At 36.1% G+C, this 18,241-nt stretch overlaps 1 long non-coding RNA gene across 3 annotated transcripts in view; it reads right to left on the bottom strand.

Moving 5' to 3' along the window:
* Nucleotides 1-18,241, bottom strand: part of LOC108962419 (uncharacterized) — a 228,388-nt gene that overhangs the window by 55,593 nt on the left and 154,554 nt on the right. For all 3 annotated transcript variants that reach the window (XR_007778231.1, XR_001991040.3, XR_001991041.3), the window contains one exon: nucleotides 10,537-10,590. This is a non-coding gene — a long non-coding RNA (uncharacterized LOC108962419). The remainder of the gene's footprint in view (nucleotides 1-10,536; nucleotides 10,591-18,241) is intronic.

Here is an 18,241-nt window from a genome sequence, read left to right as displayed (position 1 = left end):
CACAAAAATGCATCAGGATTGCAGACATTTTTAAAATATTATAAAACTCAGTTTATATTTGATAGGAAGAGTCCTTTCAAATGTTTAATATGCTTCTAATCCATAGTTTTCTAGCTTGTGTTTATTTACAGAGGCATCTCAGCCCCCTTGCTTATCTATGCTTATCTATTTTCACCTTCTTTTTTGTTCTGGGCACTGAATAATACAGTTTTAATTTTTGGGGTTTTTTGGGGGAAGAGATTGATATTTTTTCTGTTTGGTTGGTTTGGTTATGGTTTTGGGATTTTTTTTTGAGGTTTTTGTTTGTTTTTTTTCCTTTTAAATTATTTATTTTTCTTTTTTTAGCTTAATTAAATTTACTTAATCTCCATATAAATTTTTCTTTGAGCATATTCTGCTTGCAGTTTGTCTGGGCACCTCTGCAGCATCACTTAGTGAGAACACAAGGTCACAGGTTTCCAGGGTACAGCCAACCTTTCTGGGGACAGGAGCATTTACCAAAGAAAAGAGGCTCCAAAACCCCATCTTCCCTGGGAACTATCTCAAAGAAGAGATAAAAGGATACTATATTTTGGACATTTTTTTCATTTCCAAATAAAATATTGAGTGGATTAAAATCCAAGAGCTGAAAATTCTGGCATTTTCTGTAGGTTGTAATACCTTCAAACAATCTGTCAGACATTTCTGAACTACTCTTGAAACAGATACCAACCTTCATGGATCAAACAACAACCTCTTGATAGCCTAAACTTCCAAAAAAGTCTTTACTGTGTTAGCCAGCACATGTCAATGTGTTTTCTTTCACCCAATTAAACATCATTTTCATTCATGCTCTTTCCTCCTCTCACTGAGTATTTATACATGCAAAATATTTTAATGTTTAAGCAAGTTTTTACATTTCTCCTACTCCATCTTCCCCCAAGCCTACAGTTCTCATCCTGCAAGGACAGAGTGCTGAGCCACAAACCCATAGAGCAATGCACTATCAGAAAATAATCAGATATTATGATGATAAGAGCAGTATAATAACCTGTGGAATAAAGTAAATCATTGTTCATTCTGATCTTCACTCCCAATTTGGATTTTTGTACTTTGAAGGAACTTATTTCCTGGAAGCACATCTATGATGCAGTATTTAAATGACAGCATCATTAACAGAAATTATTTTCCTCTGTAAAATCAAGTCCACTATATTGAGAACAACTTCTAGGAATATTTAATTGCCATTCAAACACTTAACCACACAGATACCTACTCTTTATTCTAACATGAGGTTTAATTTATGTGCTTGTTACTGTTAAAAAAGTTGTGTGCAGGGTTAAAAATTTTTGCTCCATAATCCATGTGGTCTCTATTTCATAATTCCTCATTGTTAAAATATTTTATTTGGATTAGAGAAGTCATTTTCTCTTCTTACTTCTCTTTACCATTTCTTGGTGGACTGTAATCTAATCTAAGTATTTTCTTCCTCCTTTTTGCTCTTCTCTCTTCAGAGTGACAAAGGTACTTAATGACCTAGATTTCTATCATATTTTAACTTTGCCCAATACCAGTCCCTAAAGATTACTAATTTTTAGCTGGAGTACAAAACAAGAAATCTCAGGATATGTATAATAATTTGTTTTTAATTTCTTTAAATTAAGATAATAGATGATAAAGTTTAAACTAAGTAATAATATTTTATCTATATCATACACATAGATGTCTATCAAATTTTGTACATAATTACAATAATATTAATATTTTGCAGATGTTTGCACAGAATAATTTTATTTGGTTTTATTTAGAATTTGTGTGCTTTTTCCAGTGTTCCTTTTTTTTTATTTCTAGAGGAATGAGCAGGTTCATGATCAGTACATTTAAAAAAATTTTGATAGAGAAACATTAGAAGATGTAATGCTCTACATAATTTATAATTATATTTTGTTCAGTTCAGAGATAAAATTAATTCACTTTAAGTATGTAAAAGGATATTTATCCTGCTTAAAATGAAAATCCTAATATATCTAACCATGATGTTGTTGGTGATATTTTCATAGCATTGTCATTACACCTACATGCTTATAGGCAAGTCTGCTGGTTAATTTAAGTCTCCAAGCAAGACTTCTTTACTGCCAGTTCATTTCTGAATTCAAAGCAATGTGGTGTTTTTAAACTACAATAAAAGAATACATGTGAATTGAAGCCAAGAATGTCCATGTGAACAGAATGTGAACAATATTCTGCAGTACTTCACAATAAAAATAGGTTAACAAATGGGGGTAAGAAGTCCCAGCACTTCAGGGCACAGGTACACTGCTATTAAGGGGCAGCATTGATCAGAAAAATAAAACACTGACTTTCAGATGCTACCAAGATTCTAAAAATGCTGTGATTGTTTGCAAACTTTGGCAATTCATTGCTTAGTTGTTGTGTGGAATCCTGGCCTTGAAATCCATTCCAAAGGTGTTGAGAGCAGGTCACGAACGAAGATGAGCAGGATCTATGTTTGTGTGAGGCTGGCTGGGGTGGGAGTAGGAAGGCATGGCCCAAGCCTGAGCACCTGGAATTGCTACGTTTCCAAAGTGAGTGACACCATCACATGCATAAATGTAAGTCTGAAGTGGGAGTACAAACAGGAATCAGAATAAACCATTAAGCCTGTAATTTTTTTCCCCATATGCTGCTTAGGGGCAAAACATAGTAGTGCTACATGCTAGAAACAGCAAAAGCAATTCAGAATCTGCTCCATAAGAAGAAAAAGTTATTAAAAATAGGTCTTTTTGGTACTGCTTGAAATGTATAATCTGTTTTTAAAGTGCTGAGCACAATATAAATGCAGATTGTGCTAGATCCTACTAACCAAAAAGCCTAGTCACAGCGTTATGACAGCTTTATGACATTTAAACATCATAGCATGTGAAAACATGGAAGAGATGGCAGGTGGGAGGAAGTACTTGATATTCAAGAGAAAATATTAATGGATGTGTCTAAAATGTAACTACTTTTTAACATGTCATGCTTAGGAATATTTGCATAATATTATCCTTTAAATTGCAGTGTGTACATATTAATTTCACAGTGTCACTCCCAATAAGTCTGGCATCTGTACATTCAATGGGCCCAGTCTAGCACACTTGCATCTCTTTATCACAGACATTTGGAGTCTCAATTTAACAAGTGACTCAAAAGCAAGACAACCCAGACAGGCATAAAGATTTTGGGGAAAAACTGAAAGTCTCCGAACACATTATGTTCTAGGAAACCATGTCTTGCAATGTGAAGAGTTGTCCCAAGCTACCTTCTGCCCCTTCCTCAAATATATTGTTTCTTAAATTACACTTCTTCCTCTGGATAATGCCTGGTATCTAAGTACTCAAAGTCCAAAGTCTGTTTCAACCTGTAGAAGAGGTGAGAAAGTAAGGAGCACAGAACAGTTCAGAAACAGGAAGCTTAAAAAAAGCCCAAACAAAACACCTCAGGGATGAAGAACAATGAAGCAAAGCACAATGCTCCATATATGCCCTTAGTGCTTGGTGTTATATAGTTCCTAGCACATTTTTACCTCTTCCAGCCTGCACTCTCCCCTTTTCCCTAGGAAGTACATCATTAGATGCATGAGAAAGGTGGCTGTATTTTTTTTCCTCCAGTTTTAAAAATAATATGCTTTTTATTTGCAGAATGAGTCAGGCTGGAAGGGACCACAGTGGGTCACGTGGCCCCAGCCCCTGCCCAAGCAGGGTCATCCCAGAGCACATGGCACAGGGTTGTGTCCAGACAGTTAAATGCTCAATAGAAATAGACAAAGAAACCCCACAGCTGTATGTGTCTGATCTCATTATCAGTCTGAACAAAGTCTTCTCTTCTATATGGTGGCATTTTGGACTTTAGTTTGATACCCATTTGCAGTGGGAAACAGGAATTGTACCATAGATCCTGTGCACACAGGCTGAAAAATCCATGTTTTTCTTGTACTATGTGTCACACCATTAAAGGCAAAACCACCCTGCAATATTGAAGATTTCCATTCTGTAACTCTTAGAAGCATGGAGAGAACATTGCAGCCACTGAGACTCAAGGAGACTAAGACTCACATATGAGTATGAATTTGACCACCACCATTTTCTAGCAGGTCCCTGCCACCTCAAGTATTTAGAATGACAGATGGGAAGCACATTTAGACCTGTAAATCTGCCATTCACCTGCTCTCATATGTTTCCCTTTGTAACATAAGCAACTTCCCCAGAAATTAATTTCTACACAGTGTAGTTTCTACTTAAGAACGAGAAGCACCTGCTAAAAAAAAGGTTTTTTTTTTTGTTTTGAACCACTGTAAGCTAATAGGATACAGAATCTTTAGGACATATTATCATCCTAAAAAAATTGGCAGAAAAAACTCTATAATCTCACTTATTTAATTTATTATAGCTATACATCTCTCCAACAGGGCAACTGTAAAAAGGTTGGAAAATATTTTAACTCATTGTTATCAAGATAGCTCTACTCATCCTTTCTAGAATTTTCTTCCTTATTATTTACTTAATTTTATTCAAGTAGATCAGAAAACAAAGTTGTCAGTACCGTGTAAAAACTATCCCCAGAGAGGTTTGGAAAAATGAAAACAAAAGAAAACTGTAAAACAGCTGTACATCTTTCCTATATATAATGAAAATTAACCAAAAAAACTTCAGACATAAAAGATACAATAACAAAAATAGCATCCTGAAGATACCAGTTTAAACTACAAAATAATACTGTAAGTATATTTAGGTGAAATTTCCCTTAAATGTTCCAGGAAAAACTACTTAAAACTAAGCCTTTGGACACATGACAGTTTGTAAGATGCTGTAAAAATGAAGCAAGTTAGTATCTCATCCAGTTCTTCATTTTGAGAAAACGCCAAAGCCACAATAGTTATATCTCTACTGTTCCAAGATGAGGCTTGTAGCTCTCAGCTCCTGTAGCTTCTGACATTCTACTGCCTGGAAATATATGAGGGAAAAAAATCACATACACTATCCTATTTTTACATGCCTGACTAATTTCTAAAAGTAGATTGGAAGCTCTACAGAATGAAATCAATGAGATAGTTCTGCTGAAATCTTAACATTTCAGGTAACCAATAATTTATGTTTCATTTCCTGCTTTCTTATGAAAATAAGAAAATATAGAATGAAGAAAAAAGGCATAAAAAGCAACTGCCTTAAAGCCTTGCTTTACAATTGTTTAAAAGGTGTGAAATAATTTTTTCAGTCTTCCTTCTCCTTGTGATAGTAATTGTAACAATATTGCATAGAGGATGGTAAAAAAGAAAAAAGAGAATACTTATTTTTGAGTATTGGCTATTCTTTCTTTTATAAACACTGTTTGAAGTCTGAAGTTAGAATGAGCCTTTCAAGACACCCTGTCTAACTACTGAGGCTACAAAGTTAAAGAGAGCATGAAAGGAGGAGTTCTTTCATACTCACACCCAACTGATGAAGCATTAATGAAATTATCAAACTTTGCAAGACTGATGGCAGGAGAAAAAGAGTTGCCAAGTTTGCAGAGTCTGACCCTGCAAGAGGTCTCCTGTGCTCATAAAAAGATCTATCAAAATCTGCATTTTCTCAAAACAAGGGCTTGCTCAGTCTGGATGGAGCTCCAAGAGCAGAGCCCATAGGTGTGTACTCTGTTGTATGGAGCTTTGCATAAGGAATATTAAAAGCATTTCAATTGGTTAGGTAGCTTCAGGCTCTATGGTTAGGCTTTCCCAGGTCTTCAGACATAGCACAAAAAAGTGACACCATATATTCCACACCCATCAGAAACTATCATTCCAAGGCTGTGTTTAATTTCAAATGATCCCAAAATAATCCTATTTTCCTTTAAGAAAGGAAAGGGACAGAGCTGCTTGAAGAGAGACTGCTTGAAGAGGGGTTTGGATCCTGACTTCTGAGGTGTTTGACAGAGCTGCTTGAAGAGGGGTTTGGACCCTGACTTCTCAGGTGTTCACAGTGGGCCAGGACAACAGCCCTGATCCAGGAATAAAGGCTGGATTTCCCTTCCCTAACCAGCTCCCTCCCAAGGAGTGAAGCACACACTACTTTAATTCTTCAGGGGCAGCTCCTCTCCCTGCCAGGGTGAGATCTGCACAGGAGGGGCTGGATCCACCTAAAGCTGTGTTTTAATTGTGTGGGTGCAGGATCTGACTCAGCACACATCAAACCTGTGACCAAAGAGAGAGGGAATTTCTGGAGATAACCTCCTGCCAGGAAAAGGGAGGTTATGTGTGCTAACACTCTGAAGAAAGTCACACAGGAGTAGAAAAAACTAGGAGAAATTTGCTATCCAAGTCATCCCCAGGATAGCTGACCAGCAGATACTGCTACATAAGAAATGAAAGTGAATTTAGGATTAGTTAAATAAAAATACTGCAAGAAAAAAATAGATACAAAGTTAATATCAGTTCTGGGGCCTTCCATTGCTGATATAAAGTGAAGAGAAATACCCTCTTAGCAAACCAAAATGCCACAACAGCAAAACCCTCAAGAGACCTTTTTATAATCACTAGTACTAAAGTTCATATTTGTGCACATCCAAGCTGAAAAAGAAACAGCCCTTATAACAAATTTAAGCTATTTTCAACAGTCAAAATGTTTAGCACATGAATGAAATTGCCTTTCTTTAAAAAATAACAAACAAAAACCACTGCCTTTTAATGGACTTTTTGCACTCACTCAGAGATTTGTGGAATTTTGAGTACAAATGTGTGCAAAGCCCTAGACTTGGTGAAGAAACTACTGCTGTTTTTTTATGGTTGTTGATTTTTCATGGGCAAACTGAAATCGTTTCATCTGTATTGATTCTGTATGAAACTCATCCTTGGGCACAGAAACAAACACACAGCTTTATGCCATACAAAGACTTCAGAATAACAAACAGCAATATAGAAACCACCACATGAGGTGAAACCTGGGGCTCACAAGTCCAAAACTGTGCTTCTGAGAGAGCCAGGACCTGGTATTTACAAGGAGGTTGAAGTGAAGTACAATTAATAGAGAACCACTAGTTAATTTAATTCCAGCTTGTATGACTTTTGGTATATAGCCTGTGAACAGATCTCCTTATGCATCTGAGACCTGATTGGAGAGTAATTAGGCGAATCCTGTGGTTTTGTTCAAGTGTAACACTGGCAACCAGATTCTGTTTGTGAAAACTGTGAATCCAATTTTCGCTCACAATGGCTGCTCTTTGAGTTTGTTCTGTATCTGGCAGCAATTTGATGGGCTACAATAGTCCTAACTTTCTAAAATCTCTGAGTATTTCAAAAAGACATCGTTGGAATTCAGAAAACTTCTGAAAGAATTGCCATGCCATTTACTAGAGCTCTTAGGGAATACACTTCTAAGATATTCTATGCCTCAAAATAGTTATTTAGAGCTCTTCTTATTTCATATGGAACCCAAATTTACTCATTGAAATGAAAATATAAGATGCACCAGTTGTTGAAAATATTTAAAATTAAAAAATTAAAAAGTAGACCTTTTCCTGTTGGATTTTCTATATTATAGATAAATTCTGGTTCTCAATTTGTGTACTGCCTAGAAATGGTGTAATAACAATGTAGCCATGCTATTAGAAGACTTTCAAAGCCTCTGAGAATGCCAGTAGCCTGACAAACTTTAAAACACAGCTATTTGTCAGAGTGGTAATTCTTGTAAGAATTGTTGCTGATCAAATATCTATGGAAAATTCTGCTTTTGGACAGTATTGCAATAGCAACCCAGTGCCTCAGTCACCAGTCAGCCTTGCAGGCTCACAGTGTCCTACCCCACAAATATCAACAGAATCAGGGGCTCATCAAAAACCTGAATAATCTTGAGAATACTTAGATTTGCATTTTAAGTTGGTAAGAAAGAGCAAGGAAAAGTGCCAAACCAGCTTGCATTTCAGTACCAGTGTTAAAGAGCAGCCCTGCCCCCCATGTTGAGCTGCTCATCATCACCTGATTCAGCCTGATTACTTCATCACAGACATCTTCATTACATACATATATTATGCAATAATACAAATAATTCATGGAAACTTATGGAGTACATGCAAAGATAGACTGTGCTCATGGAGCAGAAGTATCTACTGCAGCTCATCTTCTTTGTACCTCATTTTTTGTAGCATTTTTTTTTGCTCATTTTCTATTGTACCTATAAAGCCTGCAAGCATCAGCATTAAGGGTAAAGGAGGCCATAAACCAAGTCAGTAAGGAGAGCAAACAGTTGAGAGAATCACAGAATCATAGGATGGCCTGGGTTGGAAGGGATCTCAAAGATCATCTTGGGCCACTTGAGCTTCTCCAGTTTGTATGAAAATTTTCTAGGGGATCTAATCCCTGCCTTTGGACTTATCTTCTTGAAAAAAATGTCACTGACTGCCAGACATATTTTATCCAGAAACATAGACCAGGCAATCTTTGAGAGTGGTGGCCAAAGAAAGAAAGTATGGAAGATGTAGAGATGAAGTGGGAGAAAGTAATTTGTTCACAGAAAAGAAAGTTTTGATGATGAATTTTTTTTCACTCTTTTAATTAAAATAATTTTTAAAAATTGTCCCGTCAAAGACATATTTGTGGAGATCTTTCTAAATTATATTGATTTTTGTTTCAGAAAAATGATTAATGATATTTAAATAGAGGCTGTTAAAAAAATAAATTAAATTAGCTATTTAAGCCATAATGATTTGTTTTCTTGGATATCTCATATTGATGAATAAATCAATTATTATTCCAGATCAATCAAAGCATTACAATTCCATTACAATTTACATCTGTAAGGCAAACACCATGACAAATTTTGCAGGAGATATTATGATTTAAGAATATTTTGATATCAGATAATATCAACAGCCATCTTTTTGCTAGAGCTGTTAAAGTTAATGGATTCATTTATCATTGATCATTAGATCCAACAATGCTTTCAACAAAATATCATAATAAAATACCATAATACCGTATCTTGGAGAAATGGCTAATTTGGATATGTCAATGTCCAGAAAAAGAGAGTCTAGACATTAGGGGCAAAAAGATTTTTTTAAATTATAATTATTTTTTTTCTTTGATCAGTTGTCCAAAATTTTAATATGAAATTCTTTCGAAAAATTCTTAAGACTAACATTTGAAATCACTAGGTATTTTTACACTAAGTTTTTCCCTTCCTTTGCAAGTGTAAATGCAGACTAATTTGCAAACAAAACCCAGGAATATCACAGTAGGCACCCAAAAGGCAGCACAGGCTGAAGCAGATATCCATTTTTTTTAAAGACATAAAAGGTATTGGGAGCAATTTGTCCAAAACAAATTTCAGGAGAAGATCCAAAGGGATGAAACTTCTCCTTGGTGAACTGAGACTGAGAAAGCTTTTTAAGTGTTGGCAGCACCACAGAAAAATCCAGTGTCAAGAAGTTAGAATAATGAGAGGGTGATCAAAGAACAGTTTATCTAAATTAAAGGTGAGATTAACAGTACTGATAAAAAGGTAGAGCAATGGACTATTTTAACATAAAATAAGAATAGTACTTGCAAAGAACACCATGATCTTATTTATTATTTTGGCTGTATTTCTTTATTCCAGCCAGGGCTAAAATAAGCCCATAAAAAAGTACAGAAACTTTTAATCTAAGGCAAACCACATCTATATACTGTGAAGATAATATTCCATCCAAAATAGCAACTTTGTTCACATCATTCTATTAAAAAAACAAAAAGGATAAAAAATTATCTTATGTGTGTAGGCAACATTAAAGCTGCACTGCATGTAAATGATATTGCCCAAGTCTCTCATAATTAATGATGAAAGAGGTGGACAAAAAAGGTGTTTTCTGCAAACTCCCTACAAAAACAGCCAGCCAAACTGAAATTCCACAGGTAAAACACAAAATTCAGCCTATGAACCTAGGCACAGCAAGAGTGTAATTTGGTGCTTTACCTTATTTTTTTGATAGCAATGAAACCAGATTATTACCTCCATTTATATTCATTTCTGAATTGTATTTTTTTAATTTCAGAAATGGTGTTTATAAATTTCCAAAGCCATCTCTACTTCCCAACAGTCACTACAGCATTGCTTTGCCATTCCCATGGTGTTAAAACACCATCCCTGGAGTTCTCAGCAGATGGTTTTGTTTGCAATGCTGAAATACTGGCAGGTAGAGGGAAATCGATAGCAAAAAAAAAAAAAAGTTCCACTTGTAAGACTCTGATAAAAACAAAAAAAGCCCATAAATATTAATGCAAAATGTGATGAAACAAAGAGAAAAGAAAAGAAGGCAGAGAAACAATAAAAGTTCAAACATCTGGAAAAGGTGGTAAATTTCCTAATTGAAAATGATAGCCTTCTTAAAATTGTAACTGTCTTGCTTTTGAGTTTTTTAAATTAAAAAATAACAAAAGATTTTGAATGTATTTATAATAGATTTTGCAAATTTTATCCAACAATTCAGAAAGCCAGTTTCTCAGAATTAGTTTTCAAATGTCTGGAAAATATTTTTTTCTGAAAAAAAGTATGACTATGCATATTTGCTTACCTGGTCAGTTAAATAAAATTCCCTGGCTGGAGCAGAACACATTGTAAAAGAAACCTGCAAAGAAGAAAAAAAGCTTCATTATAATTTATTTATTTCTCTCATATTTTGGATGAAAGATTTAGTAATGAGTGGTTCTTATATAAAAATGGCAAGCAGCACAGTCATTCTAAATGAAAAGCCTCTTAAAATCTAGCAGGTCCCTGTTTGTTCAGAAGATTCCTGAGTGTGTGGCAGGATTACATTTATAAACAGAACTAAACCAACAGACATACTAAAGCATGCTTTCCAAAGAAATGTTTGAGGTTATCTGTTACACAGGTGGTATCAACTTTTGTGTATTTTTATTCAAATCCAAATGTATAACTATAATTACATGATAATGATATCATTAGAAGATGCTCAGATGTTCAGATGGTGAAAAGAAAAGGAAAGTATTTCTCATTAAGTGTTCTTCAAGGGACTGAAATATACGGAGTTACTTTACTTTCTATAATATTTTAAATAAATATATTGTCAAAAGAACATTATTAAGACTGTTTTGTGATAAATATTATCATCAAAAAATGCCAAGTTTTAAGCCTTCCTGAGCAACTTTTATTTTTTCAATGAGTACAGAATATGCTACAGTTCTTAATTACTTAGTCACACTGTATTTCCATGGGAACTCCTCTTCAGCCTGTGCACAAACAGACATTCAAGAAGTTCAAACACTGTTTTGTGAAATTTCATTGACTGACCCCTGGTTTGGAGAGACATTAAATAAATAGTATTCAAATCCTCATAGAAAAAAGGGTGATAATTTTGCTATGGTCCATATATTCTAATCATGAATGCTTTGACTGTGTTGCAAACACTGCACAACTCAAGTTCAGCAAATTCCTTTGCAGGAATAACATTGTCCCAGATGAGCCCCTCAGTGCCAAGAAATCAGACCAAAAACTGAATACTTAATTTGGATCACATGGACTCATTTTTTGTAAAGGACCCAGAATTATAACAGACTTTATATATTCAAAGATCTGCTCAAAGATTTCAGTTGAAAACAAACACTGAGCACATTTCAAATAATTTTTTGCTAAGTAAGTGTGTTTGGATTGGATATAATCTTCAGAAATTCTGTTAGGAAGAATGATATCTGCCAACCACTATCACCAGCTCCAGGGCTGGAAGATGCAGATGATCCTCCTCAAGGTCAGGGAATAACTGAGAGCCCATTCCATCCTTTCCACATACAGGTGTGACAGAAAGGTTTTTTGGGAGTGTTTCACCAGACATTTATTGACCCCAAAGAAAGAAACACAGTTTCAATCCTGGACTCTGGAAGTTCAGTCTTATAATAGGAAGTGTAAAAACAATGTCAACAGAAGACTCTTGAAAAGGATTATGGTGACACAGAAAGACAGTTCTTTCACCTCTCTGCCAGCCCTCTGAGACAGCAGTTTCTGTCATATGGAACATCCTTCCATGCCTCTGTGTTGGCCAACATGCCTTACATCTTTCACTAAAAGGGAAACCACTGACCATGTTGCTGAGAATTTTGGAATGGATGAACAAACAGTAACAAGGAAAGGTACAGACATCATGCAAACCCTGTCAAATCAGCCCAGTATTCAGCAAAGCCTAGAGAACATCTTGCTTAAAATAAAGGTTTCTTGTTACACTAGCATCTTTCTGATGTAGTCAGGCTAGTTTATATTAATTCAGAAACTGTGATTTAGGTCAGACAACTTTGAACTGAAAGGATCATGTCCTCACCATTTCCTCAGCCATCTGCCTGTTTGTGACTTTTGAGAACATCTGTCTCATTTCAGAAAGACTCATTGTGTGAGTCCCAACCACAGCCCTGTTATTGGGTTTGCACCACTGGACTGTGCATGTAACTGTAGATAAAACAGTTTCTCTGCTCAGATATAACAGCAGGGAACAGTTTGCAGCAAGAGAGTTTGAGCAAATGCAAAACCAGGGAAAAGATGATTGATGATGGGATAAAGGATAAAATAAACTGGTGAGTGTGCTTTTGCAAGATTTGCTTAATAATCTTTTATTCTGAGGTCTTACATGGTAATGAGATATACTATGAAAAAAAAAAAAAAAAAAAAAACAACAAAAAACCAAAAACCAAAAAACTCCAAATCTAAAACCAAAAAAAAAACACCCATAACCAGAATTTGTTCTGTATAAGAAAGCCATGTCTGCATGAGAAGGACTATCACTATGTGCACTAAAAGACAGCAAACTTTGCAACTGGCTGCTCATCTCCCTTTTTTTCCTGACAGTGTTGGTAGGTCACCAGTGATGTCCCACCAACATAAATCACTCCTGGTTAGACTCCAGTACCAAGCATGGATGCTCCTGATCATTACATTTGTTTAGCATTAGAGAGCAAACTGTCTTTCCCTGTTAGACTTGTGGATATTTTTGCTGTTCCTTTCAGTAACAACAGGATGTGCATGAAAACTAGCAAGAGTAAATGCACTCATGAGAGATGGGATGCAATTTGCAGATTTGGCCAGGTCCCAGAACTGTGGTGGCCACCCATCCCTGCTGATGCTGACATTGCTGCCAGCACTCCTGAACCAGCCAAAATCCCTGAACCTATGACTCTGCTCTGGGGAAAAAAGCAGCAGCTCCACTTCCTTCATTAATTGCAAAAGATACTGCTCACTCCTCCTTAGTCAACTTATCTCTGCTTTGCTTAGAGAAAATAGTTTCAATTCTTTACCTTCTAATGAATCACAAACAAACTGTTATCCCCACTAGCTCTGGAGGAACAGGCAGCATAGAGAGTCTGATGAAAGACATGGTTTTTTTAACTTGTGATGACATCCAAGCAAGAAATGAAGCAAGTTTCCCTCCTAGTTTCCAGACACAGTCACCAAATTCTTCTATTCAAATTGAGCACATATGATATAAAAAGCATCAAGTTACAGGAACAATTACCATACAGTTCTAAAGATACAATTTTCACAATCCTTTTTAGAGGAGAACAGTATTTTCATTCTCTTTTTATCCCTGAAACATTTAATAATAATCCTATTTTATGCATATTAATTTTAAGTCATAACGATAATTGGAAAGGTATTGATTTCAATAGGAGTTAAGGGCTAAATACCTTTATATGGAGCCACAGCCTTCATCCTATTAAATCTCTACATTTATTGTCTGGACACAAATCATTATAAAGCAGGCGCTACTCAAGAAAGAACTCAAAAGCAAGAGAAAAGTCCAATTAACAAGGAATTTAATGCAATTATGGAAGTTCGGAAGTTGCCTGGGGTGGTGTTTGCCTGTAAATCATTGGGGAAGATGAAAAAGGAAGAGTTTGTTTCATCCCCACTTTCAAAGTATTATTTTCACTTCAGGTCCACATTGTTAATTTTTAAACCTGAAGTATCAGGACTTCTACAAAGTCAGGGGTTAGGAACAAAGATGCCATTAACTGAGTTTCTGGGGGATCTTTATTTTGCAACAGGGGATCTTTATTTTGCAACACTCATCAGTGCTGGGGTTACTTTTATCAGTAGCTGGAGTTCTTGTCTATAGCTCTTGGATGTTTGTACATAATTAAACTGGCTTTTCTGACCCTAGTCTTGCAGACATTAAAATCAGCTCAGCACAAACAATCCTGGAATGCACATTATAATATCTGAACTCCTTCCATCCCATTTATGTGAAAAAGGGAAAAGAAATAAGAACAGAGAGCCCACAAAAAGGTAAACTAGATAATTAAAGTAAGGACTTTTTAAAGTATTAAAATCAACCTTATTTTATTAGTATGGGCTCAAATCTTCCTATAAAAAATGTCTTTGTATGTTCTCCACCTAACCATGGAGAAAAGAAATTTATCAGTTTAGATGCCTGCTTAAAAAGTTGTGGGAACAGGAAACATCTAGTTGAATACCTTTGTGGTAGCATCAAGGCATTTCAGGGCAGCACAAATGGAATACCTTTGTGGTAGCATCAAAGCATTTCAGGGCAGCACAAATTTCATTGCACAGTGTTTTTATGGCCTTTTTTTGTGTAATACTGCAATGGGCTTCATGCACCTTACATCAGCAACACACTTGGCTGGTTACAAACACAACAACAAATATCTCCAATGAACTTTGAGAGCTGCAAATTCCTGCCTTTCAGATTGTCTCTGTTTTAACCCCTGTGCCAGCTACCCACAGTTTTCCAGCTTGGAATCGGGTTCTTCTTCTCAAGGTAGATTCAGATATACCATGATATGTCACTCTTGGGGTCAAGATGTTTGTTTTCCCAGTTTTTATCTGTGTCACTTCCCTAGAATACAACCAGTAGAACCTAGCAAGTGTTCCCAGGGTGCCCCCAGTGCTCCTAGGACACTGGGAACTCAACAAACTTACACATTTCAGGAGGAAAAGGCTAATAATACTGGAGGTGGTAGTAAGTGGATGCAAATTAGCTAAAAATATAAAATCCTCTAAGTTTCATCAAAAATGCTGACAATCATTGAATATTTAAATTCATTGAATTTTAAATATTTAACAAATACCCCTTTTTTAATGCATGTTTCCAGCTGAACAGGGTCAATCTGAAAAGACTGAGAAGTCATATTTAATTAAAAAGAAAACATGAAGAAATCACCTACCAGTACCTCAGCTACTAGTAAACCTGGACTGGATAATTTTGTAGGCAAAAAAAGGTGCTCATGGTATTTTTTATATTTCAAACAAACAGTAAGGTATGACAAGAACCAACCTCTTTCTTTCTTTCTTTCTTTCTTTCTTTCTTTCTTTCTTTCTTTCTTTCTTTCTTTCTTTCTTTCTTTCTTTCTTTCTTCTTTCTTTCTTTTCTTCTTTCTTCTTCTCTTTCTCTCTTTCTTCTTTCTTTCTTTCTTTCTTTCTTTCTTCTTCTTTCTTCTCTCTTCTCTCTCTCTCTCTTTCTCTCTCTCTCTCTTTCTCTCTTTCTTCTGCATTTGTGTGATAAAACCCACAAACTATTTAGAGGGATTTTCGTCATATGGATTTTCAAATTTCTAAAAAAAAAATCTATTTTGTGAATGGTTGTTCCAAAAGCATAATACAGAAACATTAATCAAATATTTTATTAAATGAATTTGAGTTCTTCAAGGTTTTTTTGCAAATTATGACTGATTTGGGGGTAAAAAGTTAATTTTTCTTTCCTGAGTGAGATCTATTCTACTTTGTAAGGCTTCAAGCTCCCTTCATTTCTTAAATTGGGGATAAAACTGGACTCAAACATTGGCTTTGCTAATTCCAGTTAGATTCCTACAACAGTACCCAAGCAATGACCAATTTATCAACACAAAGCTTATATAACTGTTTTCATTTTGTTAGCAGGAGTTTCAGTCACTGCTGCAAGAAGAAAGGACAAAGTCTTTTAAGTCTTTTTTACTCCTAAAATATTTAAACCAGTATTGATTTTAATATATTTTCTAGGGAGTTGAATTGCACTGTGAACCCATTTTAGCAGAAAAAGAGAGAAGTAAAACCTCCACTGCAGTTGGAGGAGGATTGGAAGGCACATCCACACTTCCCACTGAGTCAGCATCCCCTGCAGCTCAATCCCCGTGGCAGCTACTTTGTGGGGCACCCAGAGCAGATCTACAGCCAGGCAACCCCCCTGGAAATCACCCTCTTCATCTCCCTTCAGTAGGCAAACAGCAGTTTTCTGCTTTCCTCTTCTTCCCTGCAGCTTCTCCAGGGTCTGAATTTTTTCCCCAAGGAGAAGAAACCCCACATCCAAATGCTAGCAGGAGCAAAACTATCCTGTTCCAGACTGGTGAAGACAAAATACTACACAGGAATAGTGGCTCACAAACTGATCCTAAATACCTCACTATAGGTGCAGAGCAACTCCATTAAACCATACACCAGGAAAAAAAAAAAAAAAAAAAAAAAAAGCACATCCTGCTCAGCCCTGCCTTATTACATTAGCATTTCTTTTTGATTAAATAAAAAATAAAAAAAAAACACAGAAGAGTAGGCACTATATTAGTTATTTATCTAGAAGAATAACTTGCTTAAGATTTTTGGCCTTGATTCAGTTGAGCTTTGTAATTTGTCTTGTAACATTTTTCAATATACCACATGAATGGAAAGCTGAATTTCAAAGAACAGAAAAGCCACAAGTTACATAACAATGGTTGCAAAGTGGATTTTTTCAAAATTCATAATAGGTATAATTAGCTCAATAGAAAATAATCAAATTATGTTTCAGTGAATCTTTAAAATGCTCCAGATGTTTTATGCTTTCAGTTCTTCATTTGTATTTACTTAAATCCTTCTTAAACAAGATTTGTACAGGAGCAGTACATAGACCTGACAGCTAAATGCCAAATTGCTCATTTTTTCACTAGTGTGACTAAACAGGAGAAATTTATATTCCTTTTGCTGCTCACCCCCTTGAACAAGCCAAACAAAAACCTCATCTGGCAAATCTATCAGAATATAGTGTTATACAGGAGGTGAGATGAGATAACATGTCACTGTACTTTTGTTTGTTTCCTGTGAAAGTGAATGGTCTTAGCAAAGCAAAGAAAAACACGAAACAAGGAAAAATACCTCTAATCCCTGAGATTCTCAAAGGTAATTCATGAAAATTTCATCTTCTAAATCTAGTCAGACACTCTCTGTACTTACACATTATTCTAAAGATTATTCTCTACCTTAAAATTTTGATATCTGTTCTTAGAAAGAATTCCAGCTCATCTTTCCCGGTACAGCTTCAGCATTCCCTCTGCTTTCCCTTTTGTTGACTGCCTCATCTCTCAGTATTTTTCCACACAAGTCACATCCCCCACCCATAACTATTTTTGCCTCGGGAACCTGTTGCCTCCATGGCCAAACCCTTACTTACGACGCTGTCCTGACCCAGGGAAGCCGCGGCTCCGTCGCCCGTGGACAGCCTGGCTCCCTCTCACAGCCAGCCCCAGGTCTCCTCCTGGGGCCTGCTGCAGACAGCTGGAGCTGCTGGAATTTACAGCACCACCGTGACCTCTGCCTTTAACCTTGAAAGAGCTCTGTTATCTCTAGAGCACCCTTCTTCCCTCTGCTAAAACAGACGGATTCCCTGCAGAGGTTTTTCAGCTGGAGAGAAGTATTTCAATAATTACTCTTCTTCTGACTATTCTAATACAGAAATCTTCTCTCACAAAATTATTTTCTTTGCTGCAAGCTATGCCTCTTCTGATTTCTGATCCTTCTGTGACGTCCTCCTCTGCACGACTTCATCCACAACATTAGTCTTTCACTAGTAAAATACAATAAATTGACAACAGTTTCAGTAGCTGCTACTGTTACTCTCTCTCTCTCTTCTCCATCATATTCTCCCTCTCCTTTTCCAACTCCCCAGTTGTGTCTTGATCTATATAGTCTACCAGGAAAAAAATCCTCCTTCAAGAATCCTTCTTCCATCCTGTTTCCTGATTCTCTTCCATTTTTTTGTTCCTGTATGTCTAACTTCCAAAGTGAAATATCCATTCTAGAAATATTCCCTCTTATAAAGTACTTGCTTGTGTGCTCTTCCACTTCCTCCTCTCTCAATGCAGAATTTCAGAAGAGCCTTCTCTCATTCCCTGGCATCTCCTTGGACCAAGCGATTCAATATTTTTCTACTTTAGTCATGTCCAGCCACAGCTCAAAGAACTGCCTTCCACCAAGAAGTGTCTCTTGGTTCTCACACAAGAGCAGCTCAGTGCATTGCTGATATTTCCATCCTC

Source organism: Serinus canaria, chromosome 1 (assembly GCF_022539315.1).
Source record: "Serinus canaria isolate serCan28SL12 chromosome 1, serCan2020, whole genome shotgun sequence".
Classification (NCBI taxonomy): Eukaryota; Metazoa; Chordata; class Aves; order Passeriformes; family Fringillidae; genus Serinus; species Serinus canaria.
The sequence above is the reverse complement of the archived record's forward strand: the minus strand, read 5'-3'. Positions and strand labels throughout refer to the sequence as shown.